Below are 26,574 nucleotides of genomic sequence, written 5' to 3' on the forward strand. Positions count from 1 at the left end.
ATTCCAAGGACCAAAAGCTACACGGCACTCTTTGGTTCTTTGTCTGTCACTCCTTTATATGACTTTGCACCCAATTTTACTTATTTCCTATAATATGCAATGTCCCAGAGGAGGAGAGTTTTGCCTTCAGTTCCATCAACACGCACTGTGAGCATCCATCAACCTGTTTTAAGTTTTGTGAAGAACTTCGGGATGTACAAGATAGTTATGAGCCATACAAACTCGTGATATAATTGGGTGGGGGAAAAATAGCTGACACATAAATATTTATTGTGCAGGGGAGAATTAAACAAGGGCCATGACAGGCATATAAAATGATAACAGAGCTTGAAAGAATAAGAGAGATCAATTTCTGGGGCAAGGATTAATGAAGCATTAACATGTGAGTTGGATCTTGAGGAATGGGCGGGATGGTAAAAAGCAAAATGAGAAAAGGCAAGCTAGGCAGAGCAGTCAGGCCTACTCCAGGGTGGGGAGGCACGTCTGGGGAGCCTTCAGATATTCCATCTGACTAGAAAGCATGGGCTTTGGGGGTGAGAATAACACAGGTGGTGTGGATTCAGCCAAGTCACTGGAGAAGGGTCTTCAGAGCCAGCACATCGTAACGGCAGCACTTTCTAGAACAGGCAGAGTAGCTGGCCCCTGGCTAGGCAGCACCCCACAGGTTGAGGTGCACATGCTCCTCAGAGCAGAGAGGCCTCGGGGAGCTCTCTGCCAAACAAAAGCAACAGCGCCATCTCCCAGCTCCCGGGCCAGAAAGCCCATCAGGTGGTCAGTCTGTCATGGCTGCCCTCCACAGCCAGGCGAGCTCACGCTCCCACGTCCTCCCCCAACACACGCTCCATTAAACAAATCTGCAGCCCAAGCAGGGAAAGCAAAACAACTCTAAGAAATATTAATACCGTGCCCCCTCAACCCTGGGGCCCCCTCAGCAATCATGAACGCTCTGCCCTTACAGGAAGTAAGGATTCCTGTCAGGCTACCCAGGCCTAGAATCTCAATCATTTTCTTCCAATGGCCCCAGGGAACTCCACAAGGGACCTGAACACACGACACCTGAAGGTATTTCTTCCTGGGGCTTGAACTGCTCAGGGAGGCTCCCTCCACTGCAGCAGCTTCAGCTTCTGCAAACAGAAATCGGGTGCATCTGTAGGCCAGTCAGGTGAGCAACGAGACCCAGGCCTTGGTCCCAGGGGAGTCACCTGGTGGAGCCTACTCCCCAGTGGGTGTGCCCGGCTGCCTGGCGTTTAGCAGCAGGAAATGGACTGCAAGAGAGAGAGACGCTACAGGGACAGAGTGCTCACTCTGAGCTCTTAAGCTAAGGGCGTCCCCTCTGGGAAGTGAGTGGCAGGGGCCTGTGTCTGGCCTCAGAGCCTTCCCAGGCTGCCCTTCCAGAAACTTGCAGCAGGAACTTCCTGGCTCCAGGTGGAATTCTCTGGCTTCCTGGGATGTCCTCATGAGGAGCCAGGAGGCCAGTGCATTTCAAGACAGCGGCCATCACCCTGTGCACTGCCCTCCAACCCCCACCTAGGGCTCCAGTCTAGCCAGCTGTGACTTGTTCTCCAAGACACACACAGCACAGAGCTAACAGTGCATGACAATTAGATGACCGCTGAGAATGACCACGCCAGTCCTTTACTCCCCTTCTCACAGTCCCAGTCACCATAGATGAAGACAGACACTTAGGGACCTGAAGAAATATGGGGATCAGACCCCTGAAGAAATGTGGGGACCAGGCCCCTGGCAGCCCTGGCCACAGGAACCAAGTGAAGTATTTCCCTGACAGGTGCCAAGCATCGTAGACCCTTTGGGATTGCCACTGGAGTGGATATCAGAGATGGAGAACACCAGGCTGGCCAAGGCAATGGATGTCAAAATATGCAGGACTATATGACAAGCCTTATCGCCCAACATAAGCTTCTTTTAGCTTTTGCAGCCAGTTTCACAGACATGCACCATCCACTGGGGTCCAGAGGACCCCAGTGAATAGTGAGATCTCAAGGAAAGTGAGTCCGCTGAGCGGAGCAGGAAGGAGCACAGCCTCTAGACACAGTGATCCAAGTGAATGCTGCCTCCACTGCTTCCTAACCTCCTACACCTCAGGTTCCTCTTCTGTGAAATGGGATAACAGCAGTCCCTACTATTGCTTTAGGTTGTCATCAGGATGAAATAAGTCCATCTTTATAAGTGCTGCCAACAAACCTGGGAACATGTTAAGTGCCTCATAGGTGTCTGTCATTTTGTGTGTCTGGATTTCATTCCCAGAGTGAATAATAAGCCTTCATAATAACCAGAACGATAGCTCACACGTATCCAGTGCTTTTGACATGCATGCAGGCAGTGAACTAAGCCCTCTAATTGGATTACTGTACTTAATTCTCAAACACCCACGGCGGTGTCTGCTATTCCTGTGCCCATTGTACAAAGCAGACGAGAGGGATGTTCAGTATATGACACCTAGTCAGCTGACTCCAGAACCCAAACTTCTCAACACGATACGCCAGTGGCATGAAAAGCACCCAGAGTCTCCTAAAAAAGATTGATGTGGGGCTTCCCTGGTGGCTCAGTGGTAAAGAATCTGCTTGCCAATGCAGGAGACACAGGTTCGATCCCTGATCCAGGAAGATCCCATATCCCAGGGAGCAACTAAGCCCGTGTACCACAACTACTGAGCCTGCACACCTACAGCCCCTGCTCTGCAACAAGAGAAGCCACCAAAATGAGAAGCCCGCACAACAACAGAAGAGGAGCCCCGCTCTCTGCAACTAGAGAAAAGCCTTCACGGCAATGAAGACCCATCATATAAAGTAATAAATATAAAAATTATATTATAAAAAAAGGCTGATGTGGGGCCCTATCTCACACCAAGTATTGAGCCCAGATGCACTTGCTCTTGAGAGGCCTCCAGGGCAGACTGAGCCTTCAGGAAGAAAAGCAAGGGGTATCCAGGGGGGCTGGTGCTGTCAAGGCTGGGTCACATGGCCTCGATATCCCCCCAAGAATAGGAGGCTGCCCATCATAGGCAATTGTACCCTCTGCCTACCCTCTCTGAAGGCAGCAACCCCTCAAAGGAGTTACGTGGTCAGTGGCCGTCAATTTTCTTTCTGCAACCTTGCCATCTGTTGCTGCTGCTGCTGCTGCTGCTAAGTCGCTTCAGTCATGTCCGACTCTGTGCAACCCCATAGACGGCAGCCCACCAGGCTCCTCTGTCCCTGGGATTCTCCAGGCAAGAACACTGGAGTGGGTTGCCATTTCCTTCTCCAATGCAGGAAAGTGAAAAGTGAAAGTGAAATCGCTCAGTCGTGTCCGACTCTTAGCGACCCCATGGACTGCAGCCTACCAGGCTCTTCTATCCATGGGATTTTCCAGTCAAGAGTACTGGAGTGGGGTGCCATTGCCTTCTCCGTGCCATCTGTTACTCTGCCTAAATTAAGCTAATACTAAGATCGAGGGCAGGAGGAGAGGGGGACGACAGAGGATGAGATGGTTGGATGGCATCACCAACTTGATGGACATGGGTTTGGGTGGACTCTGGGAGTTGGTGATGGACAGGCAGGCCTGGCGTGCTGCAGTTCATGGGGTTGCAAAGAGTTGGACATGACTGAGTGACTGAACTGAACTGACAGATCACCCTACTCCACTTCTTTTTTGTCTTTTTTGTAATTTTTTACGATAGCTTTTTATTTCTTTTGGCCACATGGTGCAGCATAGTGCACACAGTCCCTAGTTCCCAGACCAGGGACTGAAACTGCACCCCCCTTCTTTGGAAGCATGGAGTCTTAACCTGTGGACTATCAGGGAAATCCCCGCTCCTCCAATTCTTGAAGCTAACATTTCTTAAAAAGAAAAAAATGAAAATTAAAAAAAACTCCAACCAGAAATACTACTAAATAAAAATCATCAGCTATTTAACTCTATATGCATACTTACTTAACAATTTGCATATAGAAATCAAGACTGCTAAAAATTAATTACCAGGTTGTGAATACTTCAAACATGTATGGGAATTATTTAGAGTAAATGAACTTCACAGAACAACAAAACAGTAACAAATCAAGCTGTCGGCATTTATTTAATCACCAGGACGCATCTTGTTTTTGAAAAACAGCAGACTTGGGATTGAAAGGGGATAAAGATGGTGATGGAGCGTGCCACTTCCATGTAAATGCTGCCTCTCCAATGTGCTCTTTCCAGCACCCCTGAGGCTGTGAAGATTGACAGGCACCCACACCTGTACTGGGCAGGGCGGTGCGGCTCCACTTTCTAGAGGAAATAATAGGAGACCAGAATAATAAGTAGTATTCGAGAGGCCCTTTAATAAGGTGCAGGGAAGCCACGCAGGGGAGGGGGTAGTGGCAGAGGGCTGAGAGGGAGCGACAACCCTGACCAGGGGCAGAAGCCTCCTTGTCAAGGTGCTAATGGTTTCTACAGACTGTGCTCCAAGTTTCTCTCTCCCCCAGAGCATGCCTGGTGATAAGACTCTGCAATCCCCACAAGATGCCAAAGCCCTGCCGCCTCCGTTTCTATCAAATACCTGCACGACTCATGTGGATTCAAGCAAGACAGTATACCCAACAAGTAACCACGGAAGGTTAATTGCATCTTTCCTGCCCATTCATGAAAACCAATCAAGTGTCAACTGGCATAGGATACGTGTCCAGTTAATTTTCTCAGTAATTTTTACAAAACATTTTTCAAAGGAAAAAAAGAATGAATTAATTGAAACAAATTCGTCAAGCTGGAAAACATCAAATTCAAAAGTCAGTTAATTACAGACTTCATGTAAGGTTTTCTTTTTTTAATTAATTTTATTTTTTAACCTCACTGCTTGGTCTCAATTAAGGGAGTGATATTTTAATTATTGTAATTGTTTCAGAACTTATTTTTCAGTATGAGTTAATTTTTAATTAGCTATGTTGATTTTAAAACTCTAAATCAAGTCTTTTTGCTGTTCTTGGGCACATCCTATAAGCTCACTGGCAAATGGTTATAACACCTGGAAGAGCAGAGCAGGGTACCACCTCAAAGATGCTGGGATGAGAGGATGTTCCATTCTGTGGGCTGAACAATGGGTTCCTGAGAGTTACCTGGAGATGTGACATATACTAGGGTTTATTTACTCTGTTAACATTTGCAGAGCAAATTTTAGGCTGGCACTTCTAGAGTGAACAGGATGTCATTCCTGCCCTCCGGAAGCTCACAGCTCAACAGAGGAGACAGGTAAAACAAGAGTTAAGTTGTGTACACTATGGGAGATAAGGAAGGTACTGCATCCAGCCTTTCAGTGGGTTAGGTGAGACTTCCCGGACAGACTGTTATCTATGGAAAAGTGGGTTTAACCCAGGTAGTAGCATGAGGAAGAACACTCCAGGGAAAAAGAAACTCCCTTTTCAGATGTAAGAGAAATGGTGGCAAGTCTGGGGAATGGCAACATTTCATCAGGCTGGAAGCAGGCTAGAGCAGGCATGGGATGAGCTGGCAGTGTCATCATGGGGGGCCTTGAAACCACAATGAGGACTCTGGGGGGCCATGGCTACCGAGTTGCATAGTGATGAGAAACATGCACGCCCTCCTGTGCTGAAGCTGGTGGAGAGGGGGTAGGAAGAGAAAACCTTTTATATACATTTTACACAGAGAGTGGACATTGATAAGAACAGACACACTGCACACTCTCACCCTGCAAATGAGAGGCAGTGTCAGAGTGGAGGGCCCAGTGGGCAACTCTTGGTGCCCCCTTTCCTCCTCTGAGGAACCTCCATGACCCCCTTCCCTGGGCCATGAAGCTGCACAGGATTCTGGAAGGCAACCAGGCTACCTGGTGAAACCAAGAAGTCAAGATTTCATCCAAAACCACCATGTGAAATCATGGTCCTCTCCGGTGACTTGTGGAAACTTCCTCTGACAAAAGGCCACTCAATTCTCAACGAGCTGACAAATTAATGACTGTTTGCTGTCTCCCTGCTCCTTTTAAGCTTGCTCTCTGCCCAAACCATGCTCGTGTGAGGTTCATTTTGAAGAACAAAGACACTCCCAGTGATTCATTAGGAGTGACTTCATGGATGATTGACAATGAAATTACTCCAAACTGCTAAAACCTTGTCAAGCTAAGGTCCCGAACATTTATTACGGCTTGTCTGTCCCCATGGTAACCCGTGCATGCATCTTGCTTCCCCTACCTCTCCAGAGGGGCTTGTTTACTAGCTGATGACATAGCCTCACTGAATACAAAACAGAAGATTCCACCCATAGGATTTTGCTGGAGCCACGGAAGAATGGCAGACTGGAAAGACTCTGTCTCTGTTCTCAGCTTTCATATCAAGGGTTTGGCCATGCTCTTTGAGATGGAACAAAGGGGCTATTGGCCGTGTGTCTAAACAGGACAGGTGAGTAATACAGAAGGCTGGATGTGCGTGCCTAAAAACTGGAGGATGGAAGTGAGCAGGGCCATAGGACAGATAAGGACAAAGAGGAAGAGAATAAAAAGGTGCTTCCAACCAGAAATACTCTCCTGGGAAGAGATTTTTTCTTTCCCTTTCAAACCAAGGATTTGAAGACATTGTAACTAAAAGTATCCTCTCTCTTACAGTAGTCTGTGTGTGTTTGCAGGAAATGGTATAAACTATGAAAAGCCTTTTTAGAGGGCAATTTTTCAACCATGTATTTAATTGCTAACAACCATAAAACATAGGTAAGATAGGTGTTTATCATTCCCTCAACTTTTGATACATATGAAAATTTTAATAATAAATGGAAAGAAGGGCAAAAAGAAATATCCAATGACCTAGTAGATGAAAGTGTTAGGCAAAAACATATCTTTATGGTCTACAATAAGGGGAAAATGTAAACAACTTGAATGTTCATCTATGTCCATCCACTCAGGTTGCTACAAAATACCAGAGATTGGGTGGCCTTGAATACCAGAAGTTTATTTTCTCACAGTTCTGGAGGCTGACAGGCTGAGATAAGAGCCCCAATCTGGTCAGTTTCTGGTGAGGGCTCTCTTCCTGGCTTGCGACAACCACCTTTTCACTGTGTCCTCACATGGGTTTCTCTAGGTGGACTCACAGAGCAACAAGCTCCCTGATGCCTCCTTTGATAATGACCCTTGTTCTATTGTATCAGGGTGCCAGCCTTAGGACCTCATTTCACCTTAATTACTTCCTTAAAGACTCCCTCTCCTAATACAGCCACAACGAGGATTATGACATAAGCATTTAGTCCACAACACCATCTACAGGGAAATGGTTATCCTAATCACAAGACATCCATTTATGAAATATTGTCCAGCTAGTATAAAGGAATAAGTAGCTTTATATGTTTTAACCTAGGTAGATGTTTATGGTATATTAAGTGAAAGTGAAAGTGAAGTCACTCAGTCGTGTCTGACTCTTTGTGACCCATGGACTGTAGCCCACCAAGCTCCGTCCATGGGATTCTCCAGGCAAGAATACTGGAGTGGGTTGCCATTTCCTTCTCCAGGGGATCTTCCCAACCCAGGGATTGAACCCAGGTCTCCTACATTGCAGGCAGACGCTTTAACCTCTGTGCCGCCAGGGAAGTCATATTAAGTGAAAGAGGAAGGTAAAGATGAGAAAATGGATTTGAAATGGATAAGTAGCTTTCTGACAATACATGGCTAATAAATGGCAAAGCCAGTGCTCAAAATCAGGGCTGTCTACATCCAAAGGAGATGGGCTTTCCATTTCCTATCCTGCTTCCTTTGAAAAGAAGCACCAGCCCCAGCCTCTACCACTCACACGCCAGGGCCCTCAGCTTCTCCTGAGCGTCCTTTGTCTTCTGGGGCTGTCCCTGAGATAAGCTGTGAATCAAGGCAGACTGCCTGTGCCTGCAGGCTACCACCACTGCAGCCTGCCACTCAGCAGTCTACAAAAGGCACCGTCTCCTGCTTCCTGGAGAATCTCTACATCAGGGAGACAATGAGTCATGACCATCGCCGGAGGCAAGAGCAAGTTTCCAGCCCTGGGAGATGACAGCACTCCTGCCTCTGAGATGTAAGAGTTAAGGATGTACTGTTCGGGCCTGGAACAGCAGTGGCGGGAAGAGCTTTAACACCCCCTCCTCCCTCCCCCTCCTCCACCACCGTTCATGCACAAAATGAGACACTATGAGCAAACCGATAAGTCCAACATAGCTAATTTACACATCCTGATCATTTGACATGAATGCATTAAGATGCGTCCACTAGAGCAGCTGTGAAAATAGTCGTCATAAAATCACAGGCCACAAAATGTTATCAGTCAGTGTCCCTTTCTTACAACTTTTATTCAGTGCCTTCCCCCATTCCCCAGCTGCTCTGGGATGCTGAAGGCAAGGACCCTCACTCTGCATTTTCACCAAGAAATTGATTTCCCTTCAAAAGAGGGATGGAGGAGAGGAAGAAAATAGAGAAGGGGAGAGAAGAACTGAAGGGGGAAAAGGGAAGAAAAGAGCATTTTATTACATAAAGCATCATCCCATCAGGGGGCTGACAACCGAGACAGTGACATCACCCAACCTGCAGAATAAGATACTATTATTCTAATTCACCACTGAGGTAACTGATACAGAGATCAGTTTGATATGAATTAATTCACAAGGAAATTGATGATGTTGAGTAACCTGTCCATGGTCACACAGCTGCTAAGTCTGGATTTCAATCTAGGTGAGTCTCACAACAAAGGAGATACTTGGAGCCACCACACCACTCATGAGAAGAGCTTATGATGGGGGATAAAAGTAATGATTACCATGCCAAGCAGCAGCACACAGAACCCCTCTGTCCACCTGCCCTGAGAATCATGTCACCCATAGGACCCGCATGAGGACCACCTTCTGTGAAGAAAACATGGTGCCAACAGAAGTCAAAGCCAAATGCTTGGATATGTGTATAAACTTATATGATTTTTATAATGAATACAAAAGTCAAAGTTTCCTTCCAAGTCAATGCTGATGTCCAGTGAACTTAACTTTCTCTCTTTCTCTCTCTGACATAAGAAACAACGCGGAACGAGTGAGCCTTGTGGTTCCTTCTGTGAGTGGGTTTTGTGACGCATGTATATGGTCCATGTCACTGGGGATGTTCAGGATACCTGGTGGTGACATGGGACAAGGCAAGGCAGCACGATCAACAGACCTGAGAATAGTCATAGCTTTCAACAGAGGGACAAGACACCATGCACAGAGAAGTCTTAACCTTCTCACCCATTAAAATGGCCAGAATTTACTAAAATGTTGTAATAGTGAAAGCTCTTGGGTTTTATTTCACTGTAATTGACAGAAATTATTCATCAGACATTTATGAACGAAGAAGACAGAATCACTTGAGACCAGTTCCATAACCTTGGAAAATAAGAGGATATAAAAAGCACAATAAAAATCAAATATTTCCAGGAAAAAGGTATACTTAAAAGAGTTCTAAGAATTCTACAGCTCATAAAGTCTAGCTTTTGTACCTGGGCCTCACTTCAATGCAATTAAAGCTCTTATAAAACACATAGCTTTTCTCAGAGAACTAACTCCTTTGATGCTAATGAGCATGATTCTACATTATTCTGCAGCCATAGTAGCTGACCATAGTAGAATGGGGAAATTTTAAAACTCTACTAATTAAAAAAAAAACACCAAAATTATTGTACCTAGAATATTGCCCAAGGGTTTGGATCAGAGAGGCATGAGTTTGAGAGGACAGGCACAGCTGCTTCCTACCAGTGTATCTTGAAGGGTCACTCACCTCGTTAGGATTCAGTGGCAGACGGACAGACCTGCCTCACTGGAGTGTTGTGAGGACCTGCTGAGATGATGCATGAAGGGTGCTGAGCGCAGGGCTTGGCATACGGTCCACGTTATCATCCTCTTACCAGCTCTTCAGGTAAAGGGAACGTACATCTAGGGCAGGGACCCCGGGCACTTCAGAGACTCAAGATTCTGGAGCTGCGATGCTGTTTAGCCTTTCCAGTCTCAAATGTGAGATTCATCTCCACAGGAAAAGCATGAAAACTTCTTTTTGAACATCAAGCTCAGGGTCTAATTGACTCAGAACCCCTTTGCTGATTAGCCAGATCTGCAGCACTCCCGAGGCCAATGTGTGACCACTAAGGCATCCTGTATCTCCAGTGGAGCTGTGCTCTGCTTGTCTCATGTCAGAGACTGTAAGAATCTTTTCTTCCCCTAAATTATGTTCACTAAGAGCACAACCTTCATGGTCATACTTTTTTTTTTTTTCTTTTTTGAGAGAAAGAATTTGGGCCTTGAACAATTCTACTGGAGAATCAAGGGGTTTGAGTGATAAGGTATCCTAAGAGCCTACATTCAAGCACCACTGGTAAAAAGCTAGGGGGGGAAAAAAGAGAATAATGAAGGAGAGAGAATCTGACAAACAGTGTTGATCCCAGCGGCCAAGGGCTTGGGGATGAATGGACAGCAAGGTTCAGCTGGTAGGTTTGGTGGACAAAGCTGGTGCATTTGGATCATCAGCCCGTGGGCATCCATCAGGCTGCTTCCCACCCTGACCTACAGAAGCCAGCAGGCGCAGGTGTTAACTGAAACCAGAAGAGTAAAGACTGTGGGGAAAACCTACCCCAGACTGGAGACCGAGATGCTCAAATGACCTCTCAGAGCCTTGTGCCATGCTGCATTCTCAGGAGCAGAAGCTCTGCGCCAAGCCTGAGTTAAGCAACATGCTGTTCATTCACTGGACACTCCCAACAAGCCTAAAAATCAGTGAAAAATAGGCAGTCCCACACCATATGTATCTATCAGACTCGTCTCCTCTTCCTGTTCTTCAAAATCTAATCTAGTCCTTGCTTCTCAGACTGTGGTGGGCCAAGGAGGATACAAATTCATAGTGACTATCCCTGTAACCTCTATTTTACTAGATGGTGGGTAATTTTAGATAATTTTAAACTTTTTTTTTATTAAGACAATCACTGGTCTACCGTGGACTAGAATGCAAAATTCACATAAGCTCATATCAAAGAGGCTTCCAAAATGTATGGGCTCACAGTGAATTGTGCCTCCTGAGGCTGAAAGTAGATATTTGCTCTTACTTGCCCTTAGGGGCATTTTGGTAGAAAAGTTTGAGAAGTGTTTAAAGGATTTACTGAGTTTAAAGAGTCCTAAAAGGAAGCAGAGAGCTCTCCAGGGTACTGATATGTATGGTGGAAAATCAATAGCAAATTGTTCATTCTTGCAAAGACCAGAAAGCAGCTCCAGTTAAAAACTGGTGAATCTGGCGAATCAAAACTATCCTGTGCCCCTGTGGAGGAGACCCCTACCCCACGCCATCTGTCCCAGGACTATCACTGTCCCCCTAGTGAAAGATCCTGAGGTTTTCTAGAGAACTGACCTTGCAGAACCCAAAGGTTTTTTTGAGTCTTCAGTGTGCCAAGCATGGGGTGATGTTTATAAATGAGCTATGAAGCATTTGTGACTCTCCAGGTACAACTATCGAAATTAAAGCTGTTATCACTTTCATCCCTCCCACTGTTTTCAGAAACTCTTGGCTCTGAATTTCTAAATGGGTAATCGGAGACTATTCATTTCCAAGTCCTTTCTTTCTCCAATTAGGACAGATTCATTTCTGCTTTCTTGGGATGGTTCCCAAGATTATTAAATTCCACTCGTTAACTGTTAACATTGAGGCAATCATGACAAAGTTAGTGCTGACTGGAGCTGAGGTTTCTTGGGGCATCTTCTAAGCTATTAGAAATCACCTCAAGCTGAGAGAGGAATGCTTGCATCCCCCACTGTAGGTTTTAGTAAGTGCCGGATCATTTAAATCTTGTGTATTCTTGATGTTCCTCTGGTTTTTGTGTCCCACACTGTTCAATCATTTCGAAATACAATTTTCCACATGCATCCAAATAAGCTGAGCAATTTACAATTCCAACCTTGCTCACAACCAGCCTTCTTTCCTGCCTGTCTCTTCACCAATGCACTGCTCAAGGGCCAATTCCCTCCCTTCCATTATTCTAAGCTAAGGCTGATAGTGCTAAAGTAAAATATAAATCAGGTGTAAACTGCACATGGAAGACAGATGCAATGAAAAATTATGGGCAAGTACCTATGAGGTTTCCTAAGACAAATGTGGAATAAACACAAGGAGCAAAATCTTTTATTTTCATTCTTTAGCAATAAATACTGGGTACCCAGCAGGTAAGACAGAGTAGGGAGATAATCATCTTTGGATACTATAAGGGCTGCAAAGTTTTTTTTGTTTTTTTGGTTTTTTTTCCCCCACTAAAGGAGGAGAATTGATGTTCTTGTTTTTGTTAAAGTTATGGATTCAAAATTAAAAAAAAAAAAATAAAGAAAGACCTTCATGTACCATCTTCCACAATCTGGCCTCAAACTTCTCTTCCAAAATTTAGTTCCTATTCTCTGCCCAATTTCTCCTCTTCCTCCAATATTTACTTTGCTCTCAGTTACAGCAGACAACTCATATCCCTCAAAAACTTGTTATGCTTTCATGCCTCTAGAGTCCAGACTGCAATGTCTGATACAAAGTCCCATTCCCTTCTTACAGTTACTTTATGAGGCTAATTTTATCTCCAGTTGATAGATGAGAATAAATATCAGAACTTGCCTAAGGTCAGGCAACTAATCAGTGACAGAACTGGGATATGATTCTACGTCTGCTGAACGTAGTAGAAACCTCAGGAGACTACAGACAGTATCTTTCTTCCTCATTCCTGGTTGCCCCTCACCTCCACACAGTCTGGAATATCCCGGGGATAATGACAATTGTTGAATCAGTGAATGAATGGCCCCTAGCCCATGGACTTAATCACTTCTTTGTCTTGCTCTGTGAGGCTAAGAAACAAGTCTGGCTCATTACTTCTGAACCCCAAATCCCCTGACATGTGTCGACTCCAAGGGATATGCTCAGTTAATGCTGAATAAACTGTCTGTACCAGGAGTATCTTTGGAGAAATCTTTCATTTCTAGGTCACAAAGGTTCAGAGCTGGAGGAGTCCCTGGAGCATCTGCCTCTAGACAAGCACGTTTGTATTTAACACAGGAAAGACTTTGGCCCATCAATTCTGCAAACATTTATGAAACTCATTTCACATGCCAAGTACCATTAAAGCACTGGGCATTCAGAGATGGGCAAGACAGAAAAAGTCCTTGCTCTTAAGGAACTGACATTCTCACAGAAGAATAACAAGAAAGGGAAGGAAGGAAGGAAAGGAGGGAGGGAGGGAAGGCAGGAGGAAAGAAGGAAGGAGACATTAGGAGTAAAAGCTAAACAGCTCATTTTAAAACAGTGAGGCAAACGGGAGCTGCTAAGTAGTCCCAGTGGACTAAGTAGTCAGGGAAAGCCACCTCTGGCCAGCCTGGTCTTGCTGTCTGCAGCACCGCCTACCAGTGACTGTCTCCCCAGCCCATCTCCCTGATCCCCACTTCACCCTCACCACTTCCCATGTCAGAAACCTGCCTGCTCCACTCAGCATCCATCATCACCCAGGCAGCCAATGCGGGTTGGTGACTGGAAGGTTCTCCCCTTCCACTCAGTGAGTTCAAGCTGAAAATGCATACCTGGCAGTCCATAAAGACACCGAACAGAATGAAAAGAGAAGACAAAGGACGAAATGAAAGAGATTCCCTCTGTCCTGAACACTGCTTCCCTATGCAAATGTGTCACAGAGTTTTGTTGGCATCAGATCCCACTGGCTGGGGCTGCATCAGCCATCGGGCCTTTTGTGATCCTGAAAAAGCTAATGAGAAGATGTGTTTTTCTGTAATCCAAACAGTATCCATTTCATGCCAATCGTTTTTTAAATGGGCAACAAATCTCCCTGGTGTGTTCCTTCCTCTGACAAACAAAAACGTCGACTGCCCTTCCTGTGAGCCCTGTCCAATCAAAGGGTCATGGGGCCCGATGCCAATTCAAAGCCGCTGTCACAAAGGCAGCCCCACTCGGCCATCTCACTCCCTCCTAACAAGTCACCCTCATTGGAAGCCAACCCAGGATTTTTAACTCAGGCTGATGAAGCAGCCCAGTGATTTTTAACTCATTTCAAAATTGCAAGCTGACAGTATTTCAGACTGAATTCACCGCTGTGTCAGGCAATGACATTAATGAGATGGAGTATGACAAAGCTTCATCAGGTATAGAAGAAGCTCCCAGAATCACAGAATCAGGGATCTCGGGAATACCTTCTTCATGGGGAAGCAGGAGAAGTGCCTTTGCACCCTGAGACGTGGGAAGGGGCTGTGGCAGGACAACCCCCAAATCTTGCTGCAGAAATGAAGCAACACGCTGGACACGTTCTGTGTGCCCCACTGGCATCTGCCTCCGTGCACTTCCTGGGTCAGGAGTACCATCTCGACCCACCCCTTCCCCCACCAAGAGCTTCCATAGTCACTGCTTAGGAGATTACTCCTTTGGGAACACATTCCTTAGCAACTCCTTCCCTAGGACTTCAATAAAGAAATCAGTAGAACACAGTTTACTTGAAAGGGGTCTGACATCTAATAATTCCTCTACTGATTAAGTGCAGACCTTCATTGAGCCCTCACATGTGCTGGGTATCATTCTGGGTGCTGAACACGCGAGAGCCTCGCCCCATGCCTATGGCACTGACAAGCCCCTGAATGCTACCAGGTACCTGCCATATCTGCTTGCACAGAATCCCCACAGCAACTCCATGATATGGGTGCTACCATCATGCTAGTGTTACAACTAAGGTAACAGAGGACCTTGTAAAGAAAGGCCACAGAATACGCTTAAGCATCTAGAGCCACAAGAGACAAGACAAGCATTCAGACAGAAGTGGATCCAGAGCCACTCTGTTCCAGAGGCTCCAGAGAGCAGGTGGGATTGGAGTATCCCACAGGTGTGCTTTGACCAGCCCGGACAGTGCTTTTAAAATCTGACTACAATGTTAGCAGTAATGAGTTAGAGGGAAATGTACAGGAATCCAGATGCATTCCTGAGTTATTTTCTGTTGGAAGTGCTGACACTCCTGGGCTTGCATTCCCATGTGGCTGCCTCCTCCACTGCATCGACTCCTTCTGTACCCCCTTTACACTCATTTTCACCTCAGTCCCTTCCTCTCTCCTCTCCTGAAAGAATCACCTGCCTGGTGCCAAAGACACTGCTGTCTACACTACCCATAGCTTCAGAAGAACATGTTATTTCTTTACAACATAAACAACAGCACCATGCAAATTCCTTCCTTCTCTTAGCAAAGACTCCCAAGATAATTGGGATGAAATGTTCCTGAAGGCTTAGTCTTCTTTAGTCTAAAAGCACTTCAGTATTTAGCAAAACAACATAATTTTTTTTAAGCTTTAACAGACTAATTTTTCTTCCTTTGAATTTTTGCATCTGTGTAATTAATTTAGCAATCCTGTGCCCTAGAGACTTCTCCCCTCCTAACAGACTTTACTCTGGCTTTTTTTTTTTTTTTTCCCCTTCAAGTCTTGACTATGCTGAACATCAGTCTTAGGATGGTCAGACCCCAGAGGTGACTCTATGGAAGCGGAGCAACCGAGGAGTCTCATTCCCCGCCCCCCAGTATTTTCCTTGAGGCGGGGCTTTCACCATCAGTCTATCCCAGAGAGGCAGATAAGGACATCTTCTACGTGGTTTCTCTCTCTGCATAGGTTTCTGCTATTTGCATGGCCTGCAATTAACAAACCTCTCCACATCACAGCCTGCAGAAACCCCATTCCCTGGGCACTCATGTCCACAATGATATGAATAAACAGACATTTCTTTAGGTGAACGGTTGTTAACCAGGGGTCTATGGACAGGCTTCAGGGGGCCTAAAACCTGCCCCCCCCAACTTTGTAGACATTTTCATGATGAAAGGGACCCAGAGTGGATGTTCACCTGAGTCTTTCAATCCCCTCTTCCTAGCAGCAGCCTGTTTTTCGTACACAGAATCAGCTCTCCCCTCTGTGCATGGGCTAGGTGGGACAGTGGTTCAAATTGCTTTCTTATCACTAAAACAGACAGGAGTGACAGGTAACAACTGATCCTTCCTCCCTACCCTGGTTCATTCGATCCCAGTGACCTTCCTGTAACTCAGCAAGGTGAAGGGAGGCCCCAGGGCAGAACAGACACTGGGCATCATTAGCCTGTGGTCCCTTCTGCCCAGCCCTCTGGCGCTGCCTTAGTCCTTTCCCATTTCCAAGCCAGGGTTTTCCACCCCAGCCTCTTGCAGCCTCCGTGAGTCCTGAATATCCTTCCTGCAAGTGATCTTTGAGCCAGACTATGTTGCTACCATCCAGAGAACTTTTAAGTAGTAGAGATTCATGGTCTCTGGAGAACGTCACAGGGTCGGTAGTTAGAAACCACAGTCTCAGGGTGCTGGATGCTCCCTGTGAGTAGAAATGCACACCTGGTAAGTTAATGCACTGAACCATCCCTGCTGTGAAGGCGCAGAGTGATGGGGTGAGCAGACCCTTCTCAGCATCACAGGTCTCAGAAGCTACTCTTTGGAGATGAAAATCACTGTGCATATCACGGGAACGTGGGCCATGAGATTTCTGCAGGACACTCCCATGAAGGTCAGCATGGGAGGAGGCACTAGCTGGGCCTCCAAAGGACAGGAGTCCTGGGGACACTGTGACAAGGAGGGCCCTAGGGCAGAGGACAGGCTGGGCTGTTGAGAAGACTCCTAGGCAAACCCTGCCCTCCACAGGGTAGCCCTGGGATGATCTGGTCCTCAGGGTATCCGTGACCGGTACATCCAGGATCTTTTTCAGTTCTCAGTTCAAACCACCAGCTTCTCAGGCATCACAGGGGAGAGGCTACAGTGATGCCCAGATTCCCAGGCACAGTTCCAGTTCCATGCCTCTCAGTCCTAAGTACAAAATCTCAGCCTAGAGTCAGATGGAATCAGGGGCCCACTGTGATCCAGTTGGCTATTGCCTTAGATGGTGAATCGAGTCCCAGAAAGCAAGCTACCAGGAGCCCACCCACACCCCTAAGGGACATTTTCCTTTTTGATGGAGATATAATATTCCTAGAGGGTGGGTGATTTTCCACTGAGAAGATACCTCAAAGGGTATCAACCTCAAGAAGCATGAAGCAAGAAAAGACATGCCTTTTAAAATGGGATCACCTCTGTTTTGAATACTCTAAGCCAACGGAATATATGAGAGTTGACACGATGTCAAGTGTATGTTGTCTCACAGGTCTCCAAATAGGAATAATGAGGATCAAACCCAACCCCCCGACGCTCGAGTCTAAGTCCTTCAGCATATCCTGTGTTCCTTGGGAATCTCTCAGCTCTATCCCCAGGTAAGGCCAACTTCCCCTATCAACTTGAGTTCACACAGGTATCTCCTTGGGCTTCAATGGCAATGATTGCTTATGCTATAAAACCGTTATTGCTTTCATCTACACATTCAGTTATGGTTTCAATTTCCACCAACTTTTGTCCTGCATCATCGACAAAACTGTGAGCTCCCACCTTATAGACAGTTTTGACTTCCCTCAGAGCTGCCAGTTGGAGAAGGCAATGGCACCCCACTCCAGTATTCTTGCCTGGGAAATCCCATGGACGGAGGAGCCTGGTGGGCTGCAGTCCATGGGGTCGCGAAGAGTCGGACACGACTGAGCGACTTCACTTTCACTTTTCACTTTCATGCACTGGAGAAGGAAATGGCGACCCACTCCAGTGTTCTTGCCTGGAGAATCCTGGTGGGCTGCCGCCTATGGGGTCGCACAGAGTCAGACACGACTGAAACGACTCAGCAGCAGCAGCAGCAGAGCTGCCAGTATTATACTTCCATTGATGAAAGATGACCACTGAGTCTACAATAAACACCTACACATTGTTTATAATATCTTGGCACCACTGAAAATGTTTTGTCCAAATTTTGTCGGTATTCAAGAATCTCTAGGATTCTCCTACATCTAAGATATGAGCAAGACGGAATATTTTAAAAACCTATCTTTTTCATCAAGTATTCAGTGCCACCACTATCCAATTTCCATGATGTAAGAATAAGATCCAATAGCTGTCACAGTCTGGGTAACATCTAAGAATTGTCATTCCCTATCCTCATCTCTGGTGATTTATTATACACCGAATTATCTCAGCGTGAATCCAGGGCCCCAGCACAATATTTAAGCTAGCTTTATATTTCTACTTTTAAGTGGATAAGAAAGTTGTTTTCTTTTTCTTTTCTTTTCCCCTGTCTCTAGGGGGAAAAGAAACCTCTGATCGATGCACTCTTCCCATTTGCTCTAGTCTTCTGAGAAAATAGCCTGTCTTCTTAGAATGCCATGTGAAATAAGACTATGAGAGAATTTGTGCTTACATCAGGGATTATTTACAGACCATCCACCCCACCCCCCAAACAGAGACACTGGGCAAGGTCTGTGTCACAACTGGTGGGGGCGGGGTGGGAGGAGGCTACTGGCATTTAGTGGGTAGAGGTCAGGGATGGCGTTGAACATCCTACAACCTTCAGGACAGACCCTCACAACAAAGAATTATCTGGTTCTGAATGCCAATAGTTCTGTGATTGAGACAACCTAGCTTAGACATTCCAGGTGTATTGGCAGGAGCTTTGGGTCTGAATTCATGTCTGTGTGGGGGATGAGAAGTAATGGAGCCTGGCAAGAAATGGAGGCATGAAAAAGAGGGAGCAGCAAAGTGGGGGTTACCCTCAAAGAACCTTCAGAGAACATCTCTGTCCCATGGCCTTTCTGAAATTAATAAATCAATTTCCAGATGACACTATTGAAGAACTGCAGTCCAGAGGGAAGAAGCTAACACGGCCAAGGTCCCTAAGCCAGTTGGCTGAAGAGCTGAAATGAGAACCTGGTCTCATACTCCCAGCCCACTCACTGTTCCATCTACTCTGCATGCTAAGCCCCAGGAAGAGAGAAAAGGAAATATATCTCTGAAACTACTGCTGGCCTTTAAATTCATTAAGACAGATGGGAAGTAAGAAGAGACCTTTCTGATACAGGAAGGAACCAGACAAAGATTGAAAGGCAATGGATCTATTCAACATAAAATATGTATTTAGCACCTACTATATGCCAGGCTTTGGTTTAGGTGCTGGAAACATACCAGTGAACGGAAGAGACAGAGTACCTGCTGTCATGTGACAGACTTTCTGGTGATAGATGCAAGAGTGGCAGGCATGGTCACCGGGGAAAGGCAGGAAAGCTAAGGCCAAAGATAAATAAAAGTTGAAGGTAAGGCTGGTATCCTAATATCCCCTCCTGGGTTCAAAACCCTATCAAAAGGCAGACTCCCTAAATACCTTTTAAAAGGATGTTACAGGCTGATGCAACATTTTGTTTCAAGCTCTAAAGCTGCCACAGGTCACTAACTATCCCATTACTTGCTAATGACCTAAGTAACGCACTACTAGGTAATGCAATAGTAGCAGTAGCAATAATGGCCAACATTTCCTGGACATGGGTGTATGTTCAGAGGACTGTGCTCTGCATTTTACATACACCATCCGTCTCATTAAATCCTCCTAGCAACCCTGAGGAGGAGGTATCGGTACCCCAACTGTTAGGTGCAGAAACTGGGGTCATTGATGTCAGATAACTAGGCCAGGTCACACAGCTAGAGGAACTCATATCCTGGTCTGTCTGCCTCCAAGAGTAAAGATGAGACTGGAAGACACAGCTTGTCAGCCTACACTCAACCTGTTGGCCACTCCATACCAGTGTGGGTCTCTCGATTTTCCTGTCCCTCCTACAAACCACACACCTGCAGTTTATCCATAAGGTCTTATGCCAAGCAAACAACTATTTTCATTAATATACATTGTATTTCTGTCTATTCAATGTGGTTTCTCAGAAAATGTAAGTTGTCGGCAGACCATCTATGTCAAAGTCGTGTATTTCACACAGATAATAAAAGCACACAGTGGCATGAGGACCACCTTGTTTGAAATGTAAATGTTCGCACACTGTTAAACTCTGAAAAGCAGGGAGGTTAGATGAAGTATTCATTTGCACTTTTGAGCACCATCAGGCAAGACAGATTGCTTGCTGCCCCATAAATTTTCACCACTAGATTAAATTTTGTTAATGGGACCAAGAACATTCAAAATAACCCATTTTTCTATGTGAATATTGGATCTAAATCATTACTCCTCTACCAAATTAAGTTTTGTTGTTTTTTTTTTAATCCTTCTCAAGAATCTCATCAAAGGGCTATCTGCCCAGGCTCACCCCTCTGCTGACTAACTCTGCCAGCTCTAGGAATCCCTCATGGATAAGTGTGTGAGAATCTCATTCTATCAACATTTAGACAATACCCACAATGTATCAGAAAATACAGGTGCATTCACACAGGTTGTGTCATTTAAGTCTCCCCAGAAGTCTGGGAAATAAGAGTTTTCTCATCTCACATGGGGGCCGGGGCGGGGGGTGGGGGGGCTTGGGGAACAAGGCTCAGAGAGGTTCCGTCACTGCCCTGGAGACACACAGCTAGGACAGGGCCAGGCCAAGGTCAAATCTATTGTTCCAAATCCAAGTGCTTGGTCTCCTTTCACAGGTGTTTCCTTTATACCAATCACTTAAGAGATTAGAATTTAGCTGGTGGTGGAGGCTCTGTAAATGTCAGCTGAGTGAGGAAAACGCACCCATGGGCTGTAAGTAACTGAGAGCTATCTATATTTATGGGCTTCCCTAGTGGCTCAGATGGTAAAGAATCCGCCTGCAATATGGGAGACCTGGGTTTGATCCCTGGGTTGGGAAGATCCCCTGGAGGAGGGCATGGCAACCCACTCCAGTATTCTTGCCTGGAGAATCCCCATGGACAGAGGAGCCTGGCGGGCTACAGTCCATGGGGTTGCAAAGAGTCGGATATGCCTGAGCGACTAAGCACAGCACAGCACATCTGTATTTACATCAAGACAACTCTCACTTCTTCCTTGATCAAAACAACTGTCATAAAACACTACAAATGACCAAAACAAGGAGCGGGGCAAGAGAAGAAAGCCTATGCTGGCACACAGTGGGCATCCAACAGCATCTCTTGGCCTGCTGAGCTCATCAGCTAATAATCCCTACAAAGAGAAACTCACCCTGGAGCGTGAACTGCCATTTCTGTCTGAGAGGGCAACATGACAGGGACTGTACCCTTCTAATAAACTTATGTTACCCATGCACATCCTATGATAAGATTACCTAGACTTAAAATTCCAGTCGGATTACCAGAGCAGCTGCTCAGGTGCACCGTGCATGTTTCATATATAACCTCACCGGGGACAGCCTGCTTCCCTGGCCACTGAATGGCCTGAGCATCTGGCCTTTGAACTGTACATTTTCATACTTTACCTCCCTAGAACAACATTCTGGAGGAGTTCCACGACGCCTGAGCCCTGAAACACTCAGCACCACAGAATGCAGCCCTGGCCTGTGCTCCACCAACATTTCTCAGTTTTCCAGAAAGAATTGAAAAATGTAATAATTCTCCACCAATCTGTAAAAAAAAAGGTGGTCAGAATGGGCCCTCAGACTGAACCCACAGGAAGTGGCTGATCCTGCATGCTGATTTCTATGGAAACATCGATACTTTGCCATGACCTTCCATTCATTTTGCTGTCTCGGTTACACCAGGATAATGAGGATTTGGAGAACAAGACTCACCAAGTCCATTTCTCCATTAATAGATAGGGTTTGATCCATTAAGGGGAATCATAAGAGTATTTCCAAGCTATCTTAGTTGCCACATAGAAAAACCAATTATCCAGCGGCCCCTCTCCCTGGCAGGAGGATGAGCTCTCCATGCATCAATATTTCATGCCCTGTCATCTGTGCATTATTTAATAAAGCAATTGAGGGGATGAGTTTATTTTATTTTTCAACCTCCCCACCAGAGACCCAGGCCTACAGTACATGATGCTGGAACGCAGCTGGTAATCATAGAGATGTATCTGCAGGTGTTCTGAAGCCAAGGGGCTGTTTCTAGCCTGAACTGCACACTCCCAATATCTGATATATACTCCTGACACCAGGGACACCCAATCACCATCTGTTCTCGCCGCCTGAGGTGAACTCACTTCAGAATCCGATTAACAGCAATGCAATCGATCACCAAATGACCAGACACTTACTGAGTGCCACATTGAGGGACACAAAGCTCATCACTTGGGGTCCCTGCCCTCCTGGAACCTAGAGGCTCCCTGTGGAGACAGGATGAAAACACACAGGCAGGCAAATGGTGGAGATGGCAAACCAGCTGAGCACGTGACTGGCTATCACGCTGGTGGTGCACAGGGCCTAGCACGTGAATAATGTGTCTGGATACCTGCCATCTTCTTTCCATCCAATATTTCGCTCCTTTTCTTCCAGCACCCAGGCTCCCATTTCCACATAGCACTGATGGGAATGTGGTCTCCATTGATATCTGCCTTTCTTCCCATGGTGAAGGGACCAGATCCCTCTTTTTCCTGAGGCCTGGGGTAGCAGATAGCATGCGGTCCAAGCCCAAGCCCCAGACCTCTTTCAGAATCTTCAGAAAATCCAAGGATCACATTCACCACAGCCAAGGACTTGGACTTGATGTACGTGTATGTATGTGCCAGGGTATGACCTTCAGCAGGACCCTCAGTTCTTGTCCAGTGTTCAAGCCCATCCCCAATCCCAGCTGTACCTTGAACTCCTGTCACCCTTCTCTCAAATAACCTGTTTCTGAAATTTTCTTAAGCCAAGGGAGTTGGCTTCTATTTCTTGCACCCAAGATGCTGCCTGATCAAGAACTGTTTGTTGAGCGGGAGATGGAAGCTGTAATCCAATTGCTTCTCCATCTCATCACCAGCCTGGATTAGTCAGCCAACATACAGAGCATGTGCTTAGTGTACCAAAAGTATTTTTATGAGACTGATATTTCAAAGACAACTCAGCACCATCAAGCTGTGGACTAGAATCAGGGTAAACATCAGAATCGTGTCAGCTTTCCTGCATCTATTTTGTAGTTCAGCGTGGATTTCATTTTGATTTGCCTATGGGGTCAGAGCTTAAGGATCTGAAAAATCTTAGTCTGGCTCTGCCCACTGAACAACTATCTCTGCATTTATCACATCAACAAAATCAGGGTAAAGACTGGATGTTCCTTGTTGTAAATATTTAGCTACTGTATATTTAGAACTCTTACTGTGTTACATAGTTACTACATTCTTTGTCTACCTGTTACCATTTAATCCTCGCAACAGTGCCACAAAGTGTATTATTATTTCTATTTTGTAGTAAAGGGAAGAGATACTCAGAGAAGGTAAGTAACTTGTCCAAATTTACACAGCCAGGAGAAGGCAGAGCTAGGCGCTTTGGGTGTAACCTCACCACCAAATGATGCCACTTGAAGATTAGCCCCAGGCACCTATTACAGTGTCTTTCACAGTAAAACCCAATAACCATGTCCTGGAAGCCAAAAGAAGGTTGAGCTATATCCAAGTCAGTCCCCAGTTTCTGCCTAAGGTTTTCCTTAAGAAAGAGGGATGCCTTTTCCAACTTTGATGTGAGCAGTTTTGCACCAGCAGCGAACAATCCCACATTTAGCGGAAGCCCTTCCTCTTCAAGTTTAAACATACTTCTCTCCTCTCCACGGGGAAGAGGCAGGCTGACCTGACTCAGTGGTATAATTGGCTTTCGTATGCTTGAAGACAATTACTAGGTCTCCCTGCAGGCTTCTTTTCCTGAGGCTACAATTCCTCATTATTTTTCATACATGCCCTAATTTCTGACTCCACGATCACATTTGTTGGTCTCCTTTGAACCATGTCCTAGCTGTCCTTTGCAGTTAGCAGTCCTGATATGTGGCACCACCCCTTGGTACCCGGTCTTGTCCATCATCTTACACCTGACTCAGGTATCTGTGTTAGATGGGCAGAGGCAAAAAGATTCATGCCCAAGACAGGTGATAGCCTCCACTCTACAAGGGAGTATCTGCCTTGATCAGTGATCCTGTTCCAAAGCAGGTTCATTGGCAGGCCCAAGCATCTAGCAGTTGGTATTAGGGAAGGAACACCATCCAGGCTTAGCATCAGGGAATTCCTTGCCCTTCACCAGCCCTGGTGTTCTCTGATGAGTAATGGACACAGCCAGCAAGAAGAGTCCAGCACATGTCCATGGAAAGGAATAAAAGGAGAAGCAGTACCGTGCACCCCATGCAGAGGGCATCACCCAGGAATGACACTTTGTCATGGACAGAGCCACCTCTGCCTTCTTACACATGCTGTGTCTCACACACCAAAGCTCCCCCATACCTCAACACACACACACACACACACACACACACACACACACACACACCCCATGCAGATCTAATTCCTACTCATTTTTTAAGTGTCTATAATTCAGCTGGTTCCTGCCTTTGAGGAGTTTACAAAATTACATAAAGGTGCCAAGCGTCCAAGAGAAAAAAAATGACAGACTACCATGGAATGAGAGTCAAGAAGAGAGAGAGATTGTGACCTATACCAGGCATGAAGAAGGCTTATAGAAAGGGAGAAAATAGAGGTAGGGGACTTGGAGGTGGGCTCTAAAAAATGGGTAATCTGAGACATGAGGAAGTGGTGGGCAGGTAAAACAAGTGATCACAGGTGACAATAAAGCACAGGTAGATTGGTTAGGCAGAGGGAAACTGAGGCCTTTGAGCAAAATCATGATATAACTGTACGTGATTTACAATTAAATGCAACATCTTTACAAAGCGCAAATGCTGGATTGCTATAGTTCCCAAGTAAGTTGCTTAGGGCAGAGTACAGCTGCACCAGGAACAAAGTAAAGTAGGAGATTGATAGCTGTGTTATGGTCTGGCCTCTCCACTATCAGGAATTGCTGAATTGTTCTCTTAAGTGTTACTGTCAGTCAATATAACGTAGTGATTAAGAACTTAGGCTCCAGGTTCTAATCCCAGCTTTAGCTTTTCCTTGACCTTGGACAAGCTACTTAACTTTTCTTGACCTCAATTTCTTTATCTTTGAAATGGAAAAATAATTATAGCTATCTTATAGAGTTGTCAAGTAATAAGTCAGACAATCCATATAAGGTGCTTCACAGAGAACCAGGCATACAGAAAGCTCCTAAACCAGCCCTTTCAGCCCCATCAACCCCAGTCCACCCTCCCAACAACCATCCATTTAGATCAACATGGTTTAGCTCTGTGTATGCAGATAGACCCGGAGAAGGCAGTGGCAACCCACTCCAGTACTCTTGCCTGGAAAATCCCATGGACGGAGGAGCCTGGTAGGCTGCAGTTCATGGGGTCGCTACGAGTCAGACATGACTGAGCGACTTCAATTTCACTTTTCACTTTCCTACACTGGAGAAGGAAATAGCAACCCACACAGTGGCACCCCACTCCAATACTCTTGCCTGGAAAATCCCATGGATGGAGGAGCCTGGAAGGCTGCAGTCCATGGGGTCGCTGAGGGTCAGACACAACTGAGCAACTTCCCTTTCACTTTTCACTTTCATGCATTGGAGAAGGAAATGGCAACCCACTTCAGTGTTCTTGCCTGGAGAATCCCAGGGACAGAGGAGCCTGGTGGGCTTCCATCTATGGGGTCGCACAGAGTCAGACACGACTGAAGCGACTTAGCAGCCAGTGTTCTTGCCTGGAGGATCCTAGGGAAGGGGGAGCCTGGTGGGCTGCTGTCTGTGGGATAGCACAGAGTCAGACATGATTGAAGCGACTTAGCAGCAGCAGCATGCAGATAGATCTCAACACAAACACATATCTGTTTATGACAAGCAATAAGCAGTGACTCCTTTGGAAAAGACACTTATTTGTTCAGAACTCACAACAAAATTAAAATGTATTTGCAATAGTAGTAGGGGCTTTTCTGGTGGCTCAGATGATAAAGAATCTACTTGCAATGCAGGAGACACAGGTTCAATCCCTGCATCAGAAAGATCCCCTGGAGATTCCATAGACAGAGGAGGCTGGTAGACTACAGTCTATGGAGTTGCAAAGAGTTGGACACAACTGAGTGACTAACACTTTCATAATAAAATTAAAAACGTATTTGTAATAATAGTGAAGGCAGAAGGCTTGCACATCTATTTTTGACAACACTGATGCTAATTCTAATGCTATAAAAAGAGGTTTCTGGAGCTGGGTCACAACCCCCGGGGACTGCCAACACCGTTAAATTTTTACCCAATCTTCCTAATGATTGAATTAATCCAAGGCAACTACCATTAAAATCAGGAATCCATCTTGCTTTAGAAGCTCCTACAATGAAAAGCGCATAGCAAATCTCACAATGTGCTTTATTTGTCTTCAAGGGAGAAAGAGCCCATCCCTTAACCACACAAATGGTCAGCTTGTCCTCAATTCTTTTAGGCATCTGCCATCAAGGTCATCTTGAACAGGCTCAGGCTAAGGGCTTCCTTCAGTCCTCCCAAAACTCTTGGAAGAAGCAGCACTGCTCCATCCTTGGCCACGGATAAAAGAACAAGCAGGTCAATGACACAACTTAGCACACACCCTAGAAGCCGGAAAGATCCATGCCTGTGTCCAGGGACATTGGGACTTTGGTATAATGAACCTGAAATGTTGTAACTGAAAGGCTCAGAATCTTGACAGGCTTCCCATGGTTACAAAGATCCCCCTCACCACAATCCATTGTGTG

At 45.8% G+C, this 26,574-nt stretch overlaps 1 protein-coding gene across 1 annotated transcript in view; it reads right to left on the reverse strand.

The window, feature by feature from the left end:
* SPOCK1 (SPARC (osteonectin), cwcv and kazal like domains proteoglycan 1) overlaps positions 1-26,574 on the reverse strand; it is a 579,344-nt gene that overhangs the window by 199,327 nt on the left and 353,443 nt on the right. The gene's annotated exons all lie outside the window — the stretch shown is intronic.

Source organism: Bubalus kerabau, chromosome 1 (genome assembly GCF_029407905.1).
Source record: "Bubalus kerabau isolate K-KA32 ecotype Philippines breed swamp buffalo chromosome 1, PCC_UOA_SB_1v2, whole genome shotgun sequence".
Taxonomy (NCBI): Eukaryota; Metazoa; Chordata; class Mammalia; order Artiodactyla; family Bovidae; genus Bubalus; species Bubalus kerabau.